This window comes from Dendropsophus ebraccatus, chromosome 6 (assembly GCF_027789765.1).
Source record: "Dendropsophus ebraccatus isolate aDenEbr1 chromosome 6, aDenEbr1.pat, whole genome shotgun sequence".
NCBI lineage: Eukaryota > Metazoa > Chordata > Amphibia > Anura > Hylidae > Dendropsophus > Dendropsophus ebraccatus.
The window spans coordinates 73,239,756-73,260,301 of record NC_091459.1 but is presented as its reverse complement, the minus strand read 5'-3'; positions in this window follow the sequence as shown (position 1 = coordinate 73,260,301).

The following is a 20,546-nucleotide window of genomic DNA, read 5'->3' as shown; positions in this document are numbered from 1 at the left end:
ATGTACAGCATAGATCTCAATGAGAGATCAGTGTGCATATACTAGAAGTCCCTCAGGGGGGCTTCTAGTATATGTGTAAAAGAAAAAAAGTGTTGTTATTAATAAAAATCCCCTCCCCTAATAAAAGTTCGAATCACCCCCTCTTCCCATGTTATAAATAAAAATAAATAAATAAACGTGTTTGGTATCGCCGCGTGCATAATCGCCCGAACTATTAATTTATCACATTCCTGATCTTGCATGGTAAATGGTGTAAGTGCCAAAAAAAATCCCAAAGTACAAAATTGCGCATTTTTGGTTGCATCAAATCCAGAAAAATTGTAATAAAAAGCGATCAAAAAGTTGCATATGCGTAATTAAGGTACCGATAGATAGTACATAAATGGCGCAAAAAAATGACACCTCACACAGCCCCATAGACCAAAGGATAAAAGCGCTGAAAGCATAGGAATGTAGCAATTTTAAGGAACATATTTTTGTTAACAATGGTTTGAATTTTTTACAAGCCATCACATAAAAGAAAAATTATACATGTTACACATCGTTGTAATCATAACGACTTTAGGAACATACATAGCAAGTCAGTTTTACCCCAGGGCGAACAGCGTAAAAACAAATACCCGCCGAATAAACAAAATGTGGTGTTTTTTTTTTTTTCAATTTCACCACACATTTATTTTTTTTGGGGGGCTTTGCAGTGTTTTTTTATGAAAAAATTCAGCCTGTCACTGCAAAGTACAATTAGTGACGCAAAAAACGAAAATGCAAAAAACTAAATTGGCCCGGTCCTTAAGGGTTTAAATATACTGTAAATAAATAAATATATACATTTATTTATATATTTATTTTATTATTAACAGTATATTTAATTGCAAAAGCATGGATTTGTTTTAATTAAGCTATTGTACAACAAAAATAACTTTTTTAGAACGAAACTTTGTTTTATTAATTAAATATTAACTATTATAGGAATCGGCATTATTGCCGGGGATCGTTAACCCCGGTAATACCGTGCCCTGTAATACTGATTCCCTGCTTTCCGAGGGAGAAGTAAACTTTATTAAAACAGCTAAATAATTGTTTAGCTGTTTTAGTAAAGTTAATTTAAATTCAAATATTCGATCACATATTCGATCAAACTTGAATCTTTCGAATACTGCAGTATTCGATCAAATAGCTATTCGATTGAATACTATTTGCTCATCTCTACTGTTAAATACAGAAGCTGCTCATCTTAAAATATGTCATTTGCATTCATTTGACAAATATTACATAACGGCATTTGTTGGTTTGTATTCACACAGTGTATGGTATTGGATTGGCAAAGATATCCGTTGAAACAGTGTAACTTGTTTATGAAATATTGCCATCTAGGGGCCAATAACAGGGATTTTTTCCATTACTTCAAGCACAACAGACTGAAGATCGGTACATCTTACATAGATATCATCTCCAGTCATCATAAATATTATGTCAATTATTTTATATTTGTGAGTGTTGTGATGTGCATGGCCCATGTGATGACAACTGAGAATTTAAACATAGAAATTAGTGAAATTAGAAGGACAAGAACATTAAATTTAGGCATGGAAAGTACTAATTATAAGGCAAGAAAACATTCTTCTAATCGTAATGAAATCTAAATGAGTGCTTGAGCCTTACAATTGGCATATCTTTTAGATTAATACTTGTGGGGATTGCTTGCTATACATGCAGAAACATTAACATGATTTGTTGTGAGATTAGGCATCATAACATGGCTATATGGAAGCATGTGGGAAGTCTTGGGCTACTTTTATATTTGTTTTCTGTCAGATTAACATATTCTCTTAGTGATGAGTGGCTTCTGTTTCTCTCGCTTAGTGTGTGCCTTCACCATTTACTGCAGATATAAACTAAACAAAATAAATGACTGACACATTTATTCTTTTTATTTATTTAATTTAATTATTTTTAATTTGTTACATTTATTAAAGGTGAAGCCCATATATTTTCTGTGTCAAGAAAACAAGAACAAGAATGTGGTGTTCCACTGTGGGTGTTGCTATTCTTTACACCCCTCGTAAAAGTCTGTACTTGTCTGTGATTTTACTATAGCTGTTGCGTTACTAAAGATGTCCACTAGATGTCACTATAGTGTGTAGCTAAGGTTCAGAAGCTGCACAGCTGAAGTACACTAAAAGGTTATTGTTTGTGTATGTACTAGATTCTGTTGTCTAGTAGGATTTCTTCTTTCTTCTGCCCAGAACATCCAGCCCAGAACACCCAGCTCTCTGACGCAGAACACCCAGCTCTCACTACCCTTTTCCTTGAACCATCAGACACGCTGTATGCAGGGCCATATTAACAGCTGCTGCCCTAGGCACAAAACCTGAAGACGCCCCATTGTGGGGGAGCGTAGTTTGGGCCTCATGCATTTCTTTACATGAAGAAACATTGTCTGAATCACATTTTCATGGTTTTTTAACTGCTTATAAATTTTACATTGCAGCAATGATTAGAGCCGTCTGCATATTGTCTAAAGGAATTCTCACCACAGGATTGGTAGATTGGTAGGTAATAGCTCCAGATGTCAAAGCCATACCAGACCTGAACATCCCCCCCCCCACGCCCACCCCCAAAAAGTAAACAGATTTACTAGCAAGTCTGAGGTGAGGGAGGTGGGAGACTAAAAAAAAAGGTGTTTTTCCCCCTGCTCCCTGGTGCTGCTCCCCATGCAAGGTGCTGCTCTAGGCACCGGACAACGGGTGCCTAGTGGTAAATATTGCCCTGGATGTATGATGCGCTGATAAGCCCTTCAGGAGAGGACTAGCCTACAGATAACCTCAACCCACACCAAGGAATAAGAGTTAGTACAGTGCAGGACAGTCTCCGCAAAAAAGCCAAAGAGCTAGGAACTGGTCTGGGTAGAGCAAGGTTACGTAAAATCCATGAATTCCATCTCGCAACATGGGCGTACTTAGGAAATCCTATCCATTCTGTTCAACCCAAGTAACAGGGTCTGGCCTGTGTCACCCATCAGTACGGTTCAGCCAAAGCTAGTGGGCAGAAGGTGGTTTGAAGACTATAAGAAAGGTCAAGCCACAGGCACAGGTTTCTTCTTCTCACTCTAACCTCCCGACAGAGCACATTACTAATTGGACTCTCACTGCATCCTCCTCTCTACTACCTCAGTACAACTTATCAACTGTACTAAATCCTACTAAGCACTTACTCTACAGATTTGGTGGTTTTATGTATGTGTATTTATTGGAACTGTATCAAGTATACCTGAAGATTCGTTGTATTACCTGCTGCACATTTACAAGTAAACCAAGTCAACGCTATTACTGAGTCTGTGATTACTGACTACCACTTGCACAGCACTACACTGTAACCTTGGGACATTTCCTCTATTTGTGGGGCGTCCTACCAATACTTGGGAGGGTTACCATACCACTCTGACCACGTGTGGCATAATCCCAAGGGACCCTGCAGCAACCCGACAGGACACCGACCACAGGGGAGAAGGGTACAACCGGCCTTACTACCTAAAAAACAGGGGTGCAATCACACCTGTGTGCCCACCAGGCACTGGCATTACATGACAAAACCCTTAAGGTCTGGCTGTGCCTTGGCCATCCACTACAAGGAGTGGTGTCACACTTCCACCTAGCAAGTGACTGGCCTTCCTACCGCTACATCATCCGAGAGCACACCAGAAAGGTACTCGCATTTTATACTTTTGTGATATATAGTAATATCATGTTTGCAGTGACCCAGCCTCTGAAACCCCACTGTTACAATGGGACCACCTTAATCATGCTCCTGAGCTTCATGTTGTGCAGAAAATTGCATTACTGCACCATCCAAGTGACAGCAGATGGTAGGTGGCCACTAGCGTTGCTGTTCCTTCATTCTAAGAATCAGTGGCAGTCAGCCCCTCTATCCAGTGTCGGACTGGTTTACCTGGGGCCAGTGGCGGTCTTTGGCACCAAGCACACCAAGCGATCGCTTGGGGCCCCCAACATCCAGGGGGGCCCCCACGCCCGCTCTTGTGCTCAAGACCGCTGGACATGGCCGCTGCCCCGCTCGCTGCTGCCATCTGAACTGTAACTATAAGCACTCGTAATGAGCGGTCATGGTTACATGCAGCAGCACTGACAGGGCGGGAGACATTGGCCCCCTTCCTGTCAGTCACTCTTGTGGCCGCAGGAAGGGTTTTCCCTGCGGTCACAAGTGGCAGCTTTGTCCTTGTGGTGCTGGCGCTCCAGTGACATCACTGGAGCATCGGCGCCAGGACAAGGGGAGTGTGGCCTCTTGTGATCGCAGGGAAAACCCTTCCTGCGGCCACAAGAGTGAAGAGAAGATTAGACGCCCGTACCCAGGTGAGTATAAGTGTTTGTTTTATTGTGTTATATACTATATGGGAGGGGGAGCACACAGGGGCCTGTGTAACTGGGGGAGCGCACATCTGGGGTCTATATAAATGGGGGAAGCACACAGGGGGGCTATACAACAGGGGGAGCACACAAGGGGGCTATAGACTACTGTGGCTTCACAGAGGGGTCTATATACTACTGGGGGCAGCACACAGGGGGTCTATATACTACTTGGGGCAGCAGAATGAGGTCTATATACAAATTGGAGAGCACACAGAAGGTCTAAATCCAAGTGGGGGAGCACACAGGGGGGCTATATACTACTGGGGGAGCACACAGGGGTCTATGTACTACTGGTGGGGCACACAGGGGGTCTATATACTACTGGGGGAACATACAGGGGGTCTATATACTACTTGTGAGGCACACAGGTGGTCTATATATAACTGGGGGAGCACACAGGGGTCTGTATACTACTGGGGCAGCACACAAGGGGTCTATATAATACTGGTGGGGCACACAGGGGGTCTATATACTACTGGGGGAACCACACAGGGGGTTTATATACTACTGGAGGAGCACACAGGGATCTATATCCAAGTGGGGGAGCACACAGGAGGTCTATATCCAAGTGGGGGAGCACACAGGGGGGCTAAATACCCCTGAGGGAGCACACAGGGGGCCAATATACTAGTGGGGGAGCACACAAGGGGTATATACAACTGGGGGCAGCACACAGGGGGTCTATATACAACTGGGGCAGCACACAGGAGGTCTATATACTTCTGGGGGAGCACACGGGGGGCTATATATAACTGGGGGAACACACAGGGGTCTATATACTACTGGGGGCAGGACACAAGGGGTATATACTATTGGGGGCAGCACACAAGGAGTATATATTACTGGCGGTAACGCACAAGGGGTATATACTACTGGGAGCAACACACAGTGGTCTATTGTTTTGGAACGCGTGTCGAGGGGGGGCCCCAGACATAACTTCGCTTGGGGCCCCAGTAATGCCAAGACCGCCCCTGCCTGGGGCCCACCAGAAAATGATCCTTGGGGCCCACCAATATAGAACCAGTGAGACACAACATGCTGAGCCACTCCTTTCCTGGATTCATCTGTATCTGTGACAAATCTATGAACCCCCTACATGTATAAAGCCCTCAGGGTATGCTGGTATTCGTAATTTCTGAGAGGACAAACCTTAAATAAATCACTGTGTGCAGAGGCTCCTAGTGGCTGCAAACTGTGGGTCACAACCATCAACCCTGAAGGTCCAGCAATAAATCTCTCTACACTGTACTACAAGTCCCAGCATATGCGGAGGGCTGCAGACTGTCAGTAAATGCTGGGAGTTGTAGTGCCTGCAACTGTTGTAGTTGCATCCTAGGTGCATCATACACTGGATACTTTGTGGCATATAAGAATACATAGATCTGTGGGGGCTGAGTGTAGGGAAGTGACCCCAGAACAGCACTAATAGGGGATAGAATAAAAACATCTACCCCTACCATATTATCACCATACTGTCACACTGTTACCATATTATCACCATACTGTTACACTGTTCTGTGGGCTGTACCAGGGAGCTCCCAGCATCAGAATTAATTATGATGGCACTATTGTACTGTAGTGACTGCGGGGCTGTGTCAGTACACTAGCGCCAACCACACACTGACCCATTTAGACACCAATAGTACACAGGCTCTGCATGCTATATAAGTGATTACAGTGCAGTTACTAATGAGCAAGCAATGCTATTGTTATATATATATATATATATATATATATATATATATATATCTCAAGACCGATATTACCAATAATACCAGAATATAGGAAGGAAATATTATCACCATACATATACACCATACATAACAAATAAAACCACCATATAGTGACTAACACCACCACTGCTACTGAATAATACCACCACATACTGACCAATACCACCACTGCTACTGAATAAAATACTCTGTACAAAGATCAATATCACCTCATACAGTCAAAACCAGCTCTGCACAGGTTCTATACACCATATACAGTACAGTGCAGTTACATCAGGTGACTTACAGGGGACGTCTTCTCTGATTAGAATTCTTCCCTTTTCACTTTCTTCTCCAGACATATTAGGCTCCTCACTCTGTCACCATCTTCATCTCTCTCTACAAACTGCACATCTGTATTGGCCCTCTTTACACCCTGATTTAGTGGGTAGCCCTGACTATGTGATCCCCCTTATAGATGTCTCCCTGTATTATCCCCCTTATAGATGCCCCCCTGTATTATCCCCTTATAGATGGCCCCCTGTATTATCCCCCTTATAGATGTCCCCTGTATAGCCCCCCTATATTTCCCGTTATAGATGCGCCCTCTATTATGCCCCTTATAGATGCCCCCCTGTATTACCCCCCTTATAGATGCCCCCCTGTATTATCCCTCTTATAGATGGCCCCCTGTATTATCCCCCTTATAAATGGCCCTATGTATTATCCCCCTTATAGTTTATGGCCCCTCTGTGTAGGCTCTTTATAGATGGCCCCTCTGTGTATTCCCTCTTATAGATGGCCCCTGTTCCCCCCTTATAGATGCCCCCCTGTTATCCCCCTTATAGATGCCCCCTGTTAGCCTCCTTATAGATGCTCCCTGTGTAGTCCCTTCTTATACATGGCTCCCCTGTTACACCCCTTATAGATGGTCCCCTGTAGTATCCCCCTTATAGATGCCCCCTGTGTAGTCCCCCCTTATAAATGTCCCCATTATTCCCCTTATAGATGCCCCCTGTGTAGTCCCCTTATAGATTCCCCTCTATTATCCCCCTTATAGATGCCCTCTGTGTAGTCCCCCCTTAAAATGCCCCTGTGTAGTCCCACCTTATAGATACCCCCTGTGTAGTCCCCCCTTATAGATGACCCCTGTGTAGTCCCCACTTATAGGTGCCCCCTTTATAGTCCCCCCTTATAGATACTCCTTGTTAGCCCCCTTATAGATGCCCCCTGTGTAGTCCCCCCTTATAGATGACCCCTGTGTAGTCCCCACTTATAGATGCCCCCTTTATAGTCCCCCCTTATAGATACTCCTTGTTAGCCCCCTTATAGATGCCCCCTGTGTTTACATAAGCATTTACATAAGCATTCATATGACTCATTTTCAAAAAAATACCTGAATATAAAATGAAATAAGGAACATTTTTAGTTATGCTTATTTCTTTTCTTTTTCCTTTCAAATCAACTGTTTTCAGAAAGTTATATAGATTTGTATTGTTATTTAAAAACCTCCAGTCCAATCTTCCAGTACTTATCAGATGCTGGATGTCCTGCAGGAAGTGGTATTCTTTCCAGTATGTATTCATTCCAGCCTGACACAGTGATCTGTCCAAAGCAGTTTGGACTTTGGGAGGACTATATTACATACAAACTCCAAGTTCATGGAAAGATTGCATAATGTTCTGTTAGATGCAATAGTAGAAGCAATATTTTTAAAAGAGAATATCTCTGTAATATTGTATAAAGCTGCAGGAATTCTGGATACTACCTCTGTGTAAATAGCTCTGACATGTGGTAAGCCCAAGTCTCAAAGGTGGATCAGTACAAAGCTTGCATTAACCCCTTGAAGCTTTAAGACTTTCATCGGTATAAGGTGTATGGTGCTCTCCTTAACAAAAATGAAAAATCACAGCATGATCCCTTTGTTCTGGGTGACATAAGCTGCAGTCAGATTGCCGTGGGTGCAGTTTTCCCCTACCCATAGAGAATACAGGAACGCTCAGACGTGCTGAAAGTTCCTGGGTGTGGGGAGGACGGGTGGCAGACAGGAGATATATCTGACAAAAGTTACCAATTTCACTAAGTCTCCCTCCTGAGACCTGCTGTGATTCCAAGATACTGCCACGGATGTGTGTGGCAGAGCACTGCACTCCCTGGCGGGCAGGGACATCCAAATATTTCCCTCCATTCACTTTAATCGAGGGAACAAGTCAGAATTGATTGACACCCGGGGAGTAAAGCACTTTATCCCAATTGTATCTCAGAATCAAAGTGGGTCTCAAAAGTAAAACCCAGTGCGATCAGTAGCTTTTGACATATCTGGGAATGTGTCAAAAGTTACTTGAAATGATGGTTAAGCTTTAAAGGTAAGTCTAAAAGTTGTAATATGCAGATAATCATCATACTATATTGTTTTTAAGATAGTATTCATAAAGACCATTTGGTAGATATGGGCAGTAGTTGTGAGCAGGATTTAGTAATCATCATGTTAATTTAAAATATGGGCTGTTTCCATCAGCCGCAGGACTTTTGAATTAAGCAGCACAGGTTGTACTGTGTGCAGGGAACAATGTGTCCAATTCTTAGATTTATATCTGTAAAATGTGATTACTGACAACACTGCTTTTATCCTCGCACGATAGATGCCAGGAAATGTTTATTATTGACAGAGCTTAGGTCTAGACTTAAGACTGAATCCAGCATGCTGAGTAGCAAAGGAGAAGATGATCATTTCTGTGTAAATAAAAACATTGTATGCTGTTCTCTAGAACTGACAGTATATAAAAGTCTGCTCAGCTTTTCTGAAAGAAAAAACAAGGTTACAGGACAATAGCTGCTGCCTGAATAGAAAAAGCTGCCTATATTATACTCTTTGATTGAAAAAAAATATAAAAACACTTCACAAGGTTATAATGAGCATTTGGTACTATGACTGACAAAATTCTTCATAAAACAACAAGGAAAAAGGAGTCAGGGGGACAATTGCATATTTCCCTTTCTCTCGTGCTGTGAGTATGAAAGATGTCTGTCTGCACTATGGTGACAATACTTTAGCCATGCTACACAGATCCATTCCGACCCAGCAGCATCTCAGGAAAGTTATCAGTACTGAACACCAGTTCACTGAAATTCACACAGTAGACTAGTCCAGGCCGCCTAACAATTATATAGGCAAATAACAGGCTCTCTAGGCACCATGTGCTGTCACAGCCCACTCTCCCCCTTGGTACCAACCCACATTCCATTGTTTACAGGGATATTCTGGAGCGCAGGTTAGGTCGGCCTGCCAGCCGGATTCACTGAGTGGTTTGCACCTCTATGGGTAATTTGGCCATGGAAAAGGGTATGCCAGTCTTTATAAGTCCCCTCCAAGAAGTGTGGTATAATGGGAGTCACAGTGACTGTGAACCTGTCTTGTGATACAAGAGAAACAGATCGCTGATCTCAGGGAGACCAGACAAATGACAACACTTCCGGCTGCTAGTGAAAGCGCTCAAAGCAGTGAAATCCTAGGTGCATTGCCCCCTGGGAAACATGAATATGCAAAAGAAGAGCCCATGGAGCCTCATCAAAGAGTCTCAAAACACAGGACTAGTCCTTCCCGGAGGGATATCTGGCTAGTCCTATATTTTGAGAGTCTTTGATGAGGCTCTACGGGCGCTTCTTTTGCATATTCATGTTTCCCAGGGGGCAATGCACCTAGGACTTCACTGCTTTAAGCGCTTTCACTAGCAGCTGGCAGTGTTGTTGTTTAACTGGTCTCCCTGAGATCAGTGATATGTTTCTCTTGTGGCTCTACTAGGCATTGCTCCCACGTAGCCAGAATCCTGTTCCACACTGATGAGGGGCAACACCCCGAAACAGCTGAATGTGGATGGTTACCTGGCCTTGGTTTTTCCCTTGTCATTACATTGACTTATAGGGTCACTTAATATGGTGGTTTTGGTGGTTTCCTTACAGGAGCCACCCCTTGGCTGGGTCCTTCCCGCAGGGATATCTGGCTAGTTCTGTGTTTCGAGACTCTTTGATGAGGCTCCACAGGCTCTTATTTTGCATATTCATGTCTTGTGACACCACAGAACATAAATGGCGCTCTTGTAGCTTCACAAGTGCATGCAGCCTCACGTCCCAAAACCACAGACTATGAAAATTAACTATGGTATACTGTATTAACACTGCCACAAGTACCCAAATAAAGTTACCATATTATCTCTATTGGAACAGAAGTGATTGACTGTCTAATATGTATGGGGATGGTGAAGCCCTTTACTAGTCTGGAGCATCCAGACCAAATCAGCTGGACCAGACAACTGTCTAATGTGTGCAGGCATGCTGAAGTCCTGTTCTAGTCTGAAAAAACTGAAAACAGTCAGAAAACAGGAAGTCCTGTGTATCCCAGGCCATCTGAGCGCTCACAGAGAGAAGACAGTCATGTGACTGATGGACACATTGAGCTGTGACTCTCTGTACTGGCCGGAATTCCTGTGTTTAGTCTGTTTTTTTTCAACCAGCACAGAAAATCTGCCTTCAGGAGACTGGACCTGGATTTCTGATAAGTTCAGCTTTGTTTTACAGCGTGATAAGAACAAAAAATAATGAATGTAAATTGCAGACTTGCTTTATATCACATCTATAAGACCAAATTAAGGAAGAATAAAACATAACTTTTAATAAATAAATCCTCCGTTAAAAATGACCAATGCCTAGTGATGTATGCCCCAATAGTCTGTGGGTCCTGGTAACAGGGATGGACTCAGGTATAATAGCGGGGCCTGCTATTACCCTGCACTTCTGTCTCTCTATCTGAGCCTATCCTGGGTGGAGGGATCGCCCTAGTATGGGAACCTCTCCCTGACTCCTATCACACCCTACAGTAACAACATGAGCTGCACTGTCTCACTAGTAATAGCTAACTGAGCTGTTGTGTACTAGTGAGATAAGCTATCTTTAAAGGGCGGTAGCCAGGATGAAAGAAAACAAACAATATCCCAAACAAGTGTATTATGCCACAAAGTCTCAATTCAACTCCATCTGAATCATCAGTTGTGAATATACCCCTATGTCAGGGCCGGCGTCAGCACGTGGCGTACTCGGGCAAGTGCCGGGGCCCACAGCCGCTCAAGGGGCCCCCCGGCACTTGCCCGAGCAATGAGCCACTGGATATCGCCAGCAATGGGGCCCGCCGCATCCCCCGTACTCACTGTCGTGCCGACAGTGAGTACGGGGGATGTGGCGGGCCGCATTGCTGGCGACATCCGGGGGGGGTGGCGTTGCTGGGCGGATGCGACGTCCTCAATGACGTCCTGGGCCTTCCTCCGCAGCGCTTCAGGACGTGATCCCCTCAGCAGGCGCAGAGCGATGACGTCATTGCGCCTGCTAGCGGATCCGTCCCTGCGGCGCACAGAAGGGAGAAGCCAGGAAGAAGAGGACCGTCCCTTGGATTAGGTGAGTATGATTTTTTGTTTTGTGTTAAGGCAGAGCAGGGGCCATCTACTATGGGACAGGGTAGGGGTCATCTACTATGGGACAGAGGAGGGGGCATCTACTATGGGACAGGGGCCATCTACTATGGGACAGGGTAGGGGTCATCTACTATGGGACAGGGTAGGAGTCATCTACTATGGGACAGGGTAGGGGTCATCTACTATGGGACAGGGTAGGAGTCATCTACTATGGGAAAGGGCAGGGGGAATCTACTATGGGACAGGGCAGGGGACATCTACTATGGGACAGGGCAGGGGTCATTTACTATGGGGCAGAGCAGGGGGCATTACTATGGGACAGGGCAGGGGTAATCTACTATGGGACAGGGCAGGGGACATCTACTATGGGACAGGGCAGGGGTCATTTACTATGGGGCAGAGCAGGGGGCATTACTATGGGGACAGAGGGCATTATTACTATATGGGGGCACAGCATGGGGACACAAACCTTCTTACTTTACTGCACATGACACCAAGCAGCGGAGTTACTAATGTATAGGAGCCTATGGGTGGGGAAAAGGGAAGGAAGTTGCTGGAAATGTGCGGAGCCTAAGATGTTTGTCTCACAGGTTCTGAAGAGAAGAATTGTAGCTGGAAGAAATCATCATGGTGGTCTGGGCCGGATGGCGAGGAAACGGAGAGCGATCGCATCAGATCAAAGAAGACGTCACCTGTGAGTTACCGAATTATGTTTGTTGTTTTTTTTGTTATTTTGTCAAACTTTATTTGGTAGGTGTGCCCCGAGGTGAAAAAGGTAATCAGCAGTGTAGTATATACTTTTTATCCTTCTGTATGAGTGTGTATATATCTCTCCATTCTGTGTAGGTATACAGCATTGTATTATATACTTATTATCCTCCTACTGTATGAGTGTGTGTATATATGTGCTCGAGAGATAGATATATACACACTCAAACAGGAGGGGGGATAATAAGTATATAACACAGCTGATCCCCTACACAGAATCAAGAGCTAGAGACCCTCTAACAATGATGCCATATAATTTGCTATTCAAAGGGGCTCGCCGAGGCTCTCTCGACCAAGGGCCCACAAAAACCTGGAGCCGGCCCTGCCCTATGTGTTGTGACAATGGATATGCATATTGCCATAGGTTGCATATGCACACACATCAGTATATACAGCTGATGAACCAAACGCCAGATAGTATAGGTAAATACTATGCAGCTAATCTAAGTGTGAATGTGCCCCTAAGTGCTCAGCAGCTACCTATAGATCGAGTGTCGGATAATGCAGGCAAAGACTCTACAGCTAATATAGCCAGTTATCGATGTACCACACTACAGACATATATGTACCAGTTACCCGTGAGACAGTGTGGCTACAGCAAGTAAATATGAACATAACTGTACAAAAAATGATAAAATTCACTGATAAACAAAGATGGAATCCAATTAACAAATATAGCAAATTACTCATCGATTCCCCCAGGTAATGGTCTCAACGCGTTTCATATCCTAAATAGGCAAGAGACCCGATGAAAGGAAGATTATGGTAGTCTGCAGTCATACATCACCGCAAAGACATGATAGACGCTATCTGATGGCGGCGGAGTATATTGCTATATTTGTTCATTGGATTCCACCCTTGTTTATCAGTGAATTTTATCTTTTTTTTTCCGGTTATGTCTGTATTTACTTGCTGTAGCCAAACCGTCTCACGGGTAACTGGTACATTGGTACATATATGTCTATACCATGGGTTTACTCACTTTTGTATTTTCAGTGACTATGGGCCCTATTCCACCGGACGATTATCGTTGGCATAATCGTTACCGATTAACGATCTCAAACGACCGCTATTGCCAAAGACCTGAAAACGTTCACTCATTTCCATGGAACGATAATCGTTACTTATGATCGTAATTGCGAGTTTTTTCTTCGCTATTTATTCGCTATTGCGTACTACGAACTACCGAACGATGTCTTATTCAATGCGAACGTTTTGCGAACGAGCAACGATAAAAATAGGTCCAGGTCTTATAAAGCGATCAACGATTTCTCGTTCGGTCGTTAATCGTTAACTGCATTTCAACCGAACGATTATCGTTTAGATTCGAACGATTTAACGATAATCTGAACGATAATCGTCCGGTGGAATAGGGCCCTAAGACTATATTTCCATCACCTACCCTTTGTGTGATGTTTGTATTGTGGTTGAACTTGGAGTTCATTGTGATGCTAAATTCTGACCTAGTATCATTTTTAGACATAATAAAGTAACATACCATGATTAAGCGCAGTAGCGCGAAACGCGTAGGTCCTGCTATGCCCACCACAGAATTTTAAAATGCACGAATAAAAGTTAAATTTTAAGTTTCTACGTCCTGGAGTGCCGACTTCTACACCCTTTCCTCCCAGCTATACCTAACATACATTGACCAATGTGTGATACAATTTTCATAAGGATGCTGGTTATACCCCTTGTATCTACATAATAGTAGCTGGTCATATCGCCTGCATTTCATCCACTTGCATTGCCAAGCATCTGGTTTATAGGTAGCTGGCTATTTTATTTGCATTTATTTGTATTACCTGGCATCTGTTACATCGATAGCTGGTTATATTGTTTTGATAGGATCTACCTACGCTATCTGGCATCTGATATATTTGTAGCTGTTGAGTGTTCTGTGGTAGATATTGACGCCTACTTTGTATCTATCTGACATTAGGTATATTGGTAGCTGTTGAGAGTCCTGTGGTATGTACTGACGTCCACTTTGTAGGCAGCTGGCTACAGGATTGTGTTTCTGTATTACCCAGCATGTAGTACATCAATAACTGGCTATATTAGCTGTAGAGTCTTTGCCTGTATTATCCGACACTCGATCTATAGGTAGATGCTGAGCACATAGGGGCACATTCACACTTAGATTAGCTGCATAGTATTTACCTATACTATCTGGCATTTGGTTTATCAGCTGTATATATTGATGTGTGTACATATGATACAATCGACCTATGGCGATATGTATATCCATTTTAACAACACATAGGGGTATATTCACAACTGACGGTTCAGATTGAATTGAGTTGAGACTTAGTGGCATAATACACTTTTTAGTGATATTGTTTGTTTTCTTTCATCCTGGCTGCTGCCCTTTAGTGATAGCGTATCTCACTAGTACACATGAGCTCAGTTAGCTATTACTAGTGAGACAGTACAGCTCATCTTGTTACTGTAGGGTGTGATAGGAGTCAGGGAGAGGTTCCCAAACGGGGCCGCCCTTACTAGGGCAATTACTCCACCTAGGATAGGCTCAGATAGAGAGAGGGGAGTGTAGGGTACAGCAGGTACATGCCCAAGATATCATACCTGAGTCTATCCCTCAGACTATCGGGGCATTCATCACTAGGACCCCTCCCTTTAGCATAGGCATAACGGCTATTGACAACCATTCTGATCCTTAGTTTGGTTTGTTGTGAGATTTATGATTTATTTGTACCATGTTTATTGTTGGCAATTTCATAATGACATTGGTGATTTTTAACGGTGGATTTATTTATTAAAAGTTACGTTTTATATTTCTTATCGAAGTTGAGGAAATTACGAGTATCGGTGTTGGCAGTGATTTGTTTATATCACATCTACTGTTGATTTAGACTTTGAAAGTTTTAACAACAGTGACACTTTAAACCAAAAATGGATGGAAAAATTGAATTATTCACCTAAAAAAAGGCACAAAGCCCTTGATAAATTCCCCCCTTAGTGTTAATTGCAGCAAAAAATAAATGAATAAAAATCCAGATAATCTGGGTTTATAGATGTATGGGTAGTGACTTTTGCATTACTTTTACTTTACTACTATTGTCATGAAGAATTTTGAATAGATACATCATATTTCAGTAGCTGAAGTTAATTACAAAATTAAAAATATTGTTCACAATAAGTCTGTATTACTTATTGTCATAGTTTGTAATAAAACTTTTGCCGATTCTAGATTTAGAGCACTTGAAGCACTATGCACCCATTTCAGATCCTAGATCAATGCCCATAAAGTCAGTTTTAAAGGAGACCTGTCACCCCCCGTGCCGGGGTGACAGGCTCCCGACCCCCAGTTAGATCAGGTCCTCTTTAAGGTTATAGGAGCATATGAAAATAGCTTACATTTTTCTAGTATGGTACCTGGAGAACACAAGAGCATTGATTACATTAACCTTAACTTTGCAGGTGTTTTTGACTTATGAAAATGTATTCTAACTTCAGGTGTCTGTAATATTTTACAATGAATGCTATAGCACCACAGTATATGCATACAGTAGATACAACATGCAAGGTAAAAGGCAGAAAGGGATTTTTTTCAGTAACTTAAACAATAGGTCTGGTGGAAATATGGTCCTATTTGTAGCAGGCGGTTAATGGATTAGTTAATGGTGTTAATAGTCAATGCTTCAGGGAGCAGCGAATATCACCTGTAATTAAATTGTAAATAATTAAGCTTAAGGGGCAATTAAGCGTAACAAGCAATTATATGTGATTATATAAAAGTCTCCTTAGGAAGAAACCACTATATTTGTGGATGTCTATCTTTCAATTAATCTAAAATGGCCAAAGGGTGGATAATAAAGGCATGAGCTAGTTGGCACAATAATAGTAAAGCAAGTGGAATCACACGAATATTAATAGAGTACTAAAGTGTTTAACTAGTGCTCATTCTTCTTTAGACTTTCCATGATCTTGGTTTCTCCATGAAACATGAAAACCTACAGGAATGAATCAAGATCTATGCTTGCCATAGGCCAAACCATTGTGCGGATTTTCCTCTCCTTGTTTAAAAGAACTTAGACAAACCTTACCGCAACGAAACGTGTCATAGCTATAATGTATTAAATGATTACAAAGATTACTTTTAGTGCAAAATTCTTTACAAACTACTATACATGTTAAAATACATTTCGCATAAAATGCCCCCTACGCTGTCCAAATGACAGTGCCATACAGAGCCCAAGTAATTTCCCAAACCCCAGCTGTTACTGTTCACACGGTTGCAGGGGCTGTAGTAGTATGGTACAATATAGTGTATGTGTTTGTGTCTAGGAACTGACTGACTCAAGGTATAACAGTACTGATCATTACCCTGAACCCTGTGCTTCTTTTTGGCACAGCAATAAAAATATACCCCATAATATTATTTATTAACAATGAACCTTTAAAGCGTACCTGTCATCTTTAAAAACATTTGACTTGTCATAGAGACATGAAAAGTAAAAAAAATTGCCAGCACACCACTATCAATTGTTCACACTGTGCAGTTTGTACACTATCATGGCTAACATAAAGACAAAAACAGAAAAAAAGCTGCTGCATCGCTGCATATACTTCCTCCGTCATACACATGAGTAAAACATGTTCTAATAGGTCAAATAGAATGTACCATTTTACCATGTTAAGGTGAACCCCAGAGAAAAGGTCCCTATCCTAGCAATTGCCTCTTTCGGAATATAAGTCTACAAAACTGGGCATACAGGATCCATGTAAACTCTGTTTAAAACACCCACATGAGATGGGGGGAGGGCAAGCTAACAGATGGTAGCCACACTCCTCTACATGTAACACAAAAAGAAAAAATTGCCAGCACCCCACTAACATTTGTTCACACTGTGCAGTTTGCACATTGCTGTGGCTAACATAAAAACAAAAACCGAAAAAATTCTGATGCAACCTGCAAGGGTTAGGACTAACTACATATGTAGTGTCCCACCACATGTTTTCTGTCTCTTCTTAAACCTTGGTAAAACTGTTTCAGTCTAGTGACACAGGTTAGGACAGGTTGGCCACTATTCCTTACTCCAACCACTAGATGTCGCTCTCACACAGAACATCTGCAGATACTGTAACACTTAGGTCTAACTACACTTAAACTTCTTTTCTCTAGTAACAACTTCCCTTTATAGTAACTTCTTCCTTTAGTCTTTAGCTCATTTAGTGCCAGGCAGGATGTATGTTTTTTCCTGCCACTAGCTGTCCAACCTCTATGGACTGCTAGAAAAGACTCCAAGGGTCACCAGAACCAAGGGAGACTTCACCCTTGCCTACGCTGAGGACAGACTAACAAAATAGGACAGTCAACCACCTTAAAAAAAGGGTTGGACAAGCTAAAGACTGATGCTACAGTAGAGCATAGTGCAAGTTCAGCCACTCTCTACTGATAAGTGCTCAGCTTTGTATGTCAGACACTACAAGCCAGCTCTACCCAGAGCAGAAACATGAGACTTGTAGTACCCCATAGGAAAGGTCACCTGATACTGTGGGGCAGAAGGCAGTTAGGTGAGATAACTAGACTCATCCATGCAGGAGTAAGAGGATTTCTTCAAACACTTCTCAACACCCCATCCTGGCTGAGTACAAAGTACATTGGTCTCTTCTATCAACTCACCTGTCAACTTGTTGAAGCATTGTTATTGATATTTTTGTACCTGAACACTGTAACTGTTTGCACTAAAATATCTTTTTTCAAGTAAAGTTTACAAGTTGTTTAAAGTGGAACCGCATTTAAAAAAAAACAAATAATACATTTTAGAACATTTTTGTGTCTGCACAATGGAGTATATGAGTCCTGACATTTGCAGGTTGCTGCAGCATTTTTTTCTGTTTTTGTTTTTTTATTTCTTTTTTTTTCAGTTTTTTATTGGCTCGTGTCTGAGTGTCTGAGAACGAGTGGGGAGAGGACCACAATGACATTTCTCCACTCCCCACTTCTCTGTGGGGGAAAAAAAGTCGGGCACCAAAGACTTATCTTATGGGCCGACTCATTTTTTTCTAACACAGAGCGAAAGTGGACCACACTTCTGCGCGTCCTCTCCCGCTCAGACTCCTGCCTGGTACAGGTCTGAACCCAGACCAATCAAAACTTTTGACAAGCCTTTATGACATGTCAATGGTTTTTACAAATGACAGGTACACTTCAAAAGAAATATGTTAGCTATGTACCCCACATGGAGCTGTAGATACCAGCAGTTAGGTCATGCGGGGCGAGTTTCCTGCAATGGCCATTTATTAAGTTATAAAACTGCACTTTTCAAGGACAGCATTACAATCTAAGACGCAACAGCCCATTTGCTTCTTGCCAACTCCATGTCCTGGCCCACCCTAGTAAAAAGTACCTGTCATATACAATAAACTGGGTCGAAACTGGGTGTTCAGATCCAAAATGATCATTTAGCAGCTCCGCTTCTCTGCACGGAGAAAGGAGACTGACTCATAGACTTTCTATTGAAGTCTGTCTCCTGTGGTGCGAGCAGAGCAGGGAGTGACTATCATACTATAACCCACATAGATTAGACTTTGCCGAGTAGCCTACAGTATATATCCTCTTTTAGATCCAACCCCAAATGTGTTCTCTTTTATAGAAGTCTGCACCAATTGAGAAGTATTGAGCTTTGAAAAAGCCCACACTGTAATTAGCTGTGATTTTTTTACAGCATACAGAAGTCTATCTCTGTTGAAAGTTTTTTTATTAGAAAGATTATATATCCTTTAAGAAAAAAAAGACAGATTTCTGCATGTTTTAAATTGTGCAGCTCTGGGAATCTTTGATTGTGATACTGTGCGCTGTGTTTGACTGTAAGCATCTCCCCTGGTTTCCGGCTATTTAAGATATAAGTGTGGCCTCATTTCATTATCTCTCATCTACCGCTCAATGCAACTTGCAGAATAGAATTTTTATAAAGCGCTCATGCTTTAACTCTTTCTTAGCAATAATACCTAGGTGTGATAAAACACCATTGTACTGCTATATCGCCACTTCCAGCTTATTCATTACGATTAGGTTATCTTCATAGGCGAAAACAAGATAAAAGTTTTATTAAAACAAATGGTAAGGATACCACATGAAATATATTACTTCCTCGTGATAGCTCCCAGTTGGATATCTTATCTTAATGCATATAAAAATAAGACTGAGGAAAAAGGGAGAAAACCAGAAAACCATCTTCTGTATAAAATATAACTAATGTTCTCCTCTCCGAGGATTTCTGTTGTTAATAATAGATCAAACAGGGAAACTGTAATAGATAAATGTTAAAATCATTAAAGTCCTTTTAGACACAAAATAAAAAGAGTGACTCATCTCAGGTCAGTTATCAAATGCATCCATTTTAACATTTTCTCCGAAAGTGTGCATAAATCTATTCTGTCTGGATTCTGTACCATCGTCCTGTCAAGGGCTCTCTCACATCATCTTGGATCCTGAAAACTATCCGCATTAAAATTTCATCACAAGATTTTCAGAGGTTTCATAAAGGGTTATGTCATGAAGCACACAAAGTGAAAAGTTTCCATTAAAACAGACTGCCTTGGTAGCAATAAAATAGCAAAGTAGCTGTCTCAATGATCTCAACACGTATTTAAAATTCTGAATCGGTAGCAAGTTGCTTTAGAAATAATAATTCCTGCTACAAAGTTTGATGGGAACGTTGCCTCATTAAACTTAATGTGACGTAGTTGTGGGCAGTGCATGAAATCAAATAATATTCAGCACAACATTTAAATCACTTGAATACCTTAAGTCTATTGCAGAGGAAAGTTATGTAGGGGAACAGATCTTGACAACATATCTGAGATTGCAACAAACACAAAGTAGCAGCTCTTGTCTTTGTTCGTCAGTGGAAAGAAGACAGGTCGAAAGAGCAGCTCAATGTCATCTCAAAAAGAACATTTTACTAATTGTCCTTCCTGTACTTACAGCACGTATATTCAGGAGCCAGCAATGCATTCCTGCATGCAATGTTGCAAAAGGGAGGGTAACTAGCTCATGAATATGCTCATAGCAGATTCATTTACCTGTACAACCATCTTTCTATACTCTAAAAAATATAAAATTGCCCCTCCTTCCACCTTCTCGTATCAGTATGTCATTGACCATGCTATAGCCGACAGTTGCAGTATTTTCAAGGCTGACTCTAGAGTAG